The sequence below is a fragment of the Chamaea fasciata genome, unplaced genomic scaffold (genome assembly GCF_029207755.1).
Source record: "Chamaea fasciata isolate MVZ Bird 193981 ecotype frontalis unplaced genomic scaffold, bChaFas1.0.hap1 SCAF_17, whole genome shotgun sequence".
Classification (NCBI taxonomy): Eukaryota; Metazoa; Chordata; class Aves; order Passeriformes; family Sylviidae; genus Chamaea; species Chamaea fasciata.
In genome coordinates this window covers 1,518,708-1,520,743 of record NW_027094102.1, presented here as the reverse complement: position 1 = coordinate 1,520,743, position 2,036 = coordinate 1,518,708, and the positions used below count along the sequence as shown (strand labels likewise).

The 2,036-nt window shown below is 44.8% G+C and overlaps 1 long non-coding RNA gene across 1 annotated transcript; it reads left to right on the top strand.

The window, feature by feature from the left end:
- The first annotated feature begins 424 nt into the window (after positions 1-424).
- Positions 425-1,140, top strand: LOC136298119 (uncharacterized). The gene is made up of 3 exons (XR_010723268.1): positions 425-508; positions 607-663; positions 784-1,140. It is a non-coding gene; the product is annotated as an uncharacterized lncRNA (long non-coding RNA).
- Positions 1,141-2,036: the final 896 nt, after the last annotated feature.

Genomic DNA, 2,036 nt, shown 5'->3' with positions numbered 1-2,036 from the left:
TTTCAAACTCGCGAGAGTTGTATATTTCTCCCCACGTTCATGTGAACTATCAACCCAGAGGCTTTAAATTGAAAACACAAAAGGTGCTGGGGGGGACACGCAGCTGCCGCATTGTGCCCGGCTGGGTGGGGATGTTTGCAGAGTAAACAGCTGATGGCCACATCGAGACAGTTTAAGGAGCAAATAGGGTTTTTTTTTAAAAAAAAACAATAAATTATTTTTCTTTCCCCCTCCCCAACCCCGGATATTGTTTTGGAGCCTCTGAAGGCGGTGTTTGCATATTCATTCACAGCTCCCCTCCCCGGCCCAGCCTGGGGAGCTGCTAGCCCAGTGGCAAATTAGGACTAATTAGACCAAATTGTGTCAGAAACGAAAATAGAGAGATTACAGACTCCTGAATCAGTTTGAATTTCAATGCAAACATCTCTGAACACCTGGGCATCGCTTTCTTAGGGCTGCCTGCTCCCTTGCTGCCTGTGTGCTCTCTGCAGAGGATTTTTCATCTGAGGTTTGTTGTCACTGTGCAGTTTAGAAATTTTTTTTGTTCTTTTTTTAATGTAATATACTCCTACATATATTTTTATATTCATTATTAATATATTGTAGGTGCTTGGAATTATTCAAAAACAGCTTCACAGCGTTTGCTCTCCCCGTTTTTAACAGGTATTTCCCAACTTTCAAATCGAGCTCCTATAAATCACAGATTAATAAAGAAAACTCATCCCCTCCTAGGCTTTCCCAAGAGAGCTGGGGAATATAATCTGCTCTTCCTCTTTCTCACAGGTCTCCAAGAGCTCTTTTTTAACCCTTCCCATTCCGGCATGCCATTCTCTCCGTGGAGTATTTGTTTCATTAATGGAAAAATCTCGTGTTGTCCAAGTGGGAGAACGGCACGTTTGGGAACAACTCCGTTTAACATCCTTAATGAAATGACTTTTATCTGAGGTGTTCCTTTAATTCACTTGGAAAGGAGGGACTTAACTGGCTGTGTGTCTTGTTGAGTCAGATATGCTCTCCTCTCACCTCAGGTCACAAAAAGGGTTTTGTTTGAAGGTGTCCAAGTAGGATAAAAGATAAATATTGGGAAGAAGTCCCTGCTTTAGTGAAGCCAAGGTGTGTGGTAGCACCAGGCTGGTAGATCCCGTGGATCCTGAAATCCCAAATCCCACAGGCCAGGGCTGCTCAGCCCTCCTGTACTTGGAGCTGTCACTCACGTCAGCACACCATGCAGGAGAACACAATGCACAGAGAGAGATGTAAAAATGTGTCAGTTTTGCTCATACCTGAGAGGAAAAAAAAGAAATCAGCTTATCCTTCCCTCCTGTCCGAAGCTTTTCACTTTCTCAGGTTTCTTTCCGTGTGACTTGTTAATCCATCCATCTTGTTTATCCAGCCAGGTTTATTAATGACAAATGTTGCTGGCCTTGCTGAGTTATGACTGTAAACTGAAAGAATATGAGGGCCAAGGTGAAAAGGTGATTTCTTTATAACAGCTGTAATTTATCCTGGGCTTTGGCCAGGCCTTTGATTTTGGCCTGGTCCTGGATATAGTATTCCTACTGATTGCATTAGAATAGCCCTCAGGGGTCATGCTGAATTCCAGGGCCCTGGAACCAGTTAGAAGAATGGAAGATGACCATATGTGCAGGGTTAGGGAATGATAATAAGGTGCAGCACAATACCAGCCCGGGTGTTGTGGAAATCCTCTGCTCTGCCTTCTGCAGCCTGTCATTCATATCAGCATTGCATAAGAAATACACCCCTGGGCCTGGGCAGGGGGAGGAGAAAGGAAAGCAGGAAAAAAAGAAAAAAGAAATGAAGTCTCTTAGTTATTCCTTGGGTTCATTAAATGCCTCCTGCACTGGGAGGGTTTGAGTGTCTCTGTTTCCTCTGTGGAGGCTGTTGAAAGGACAGGAGAGGCCGGTGCCATCTAAAGCAGCTTCAGCAGTTGCTGTCCCCAGGCATCACTTCTTGAGCAAGAGCCACCCTGTCCGTGTCCCACGGAGAGGGAGGAGGGGAGAAAATGAGGGTCTCAT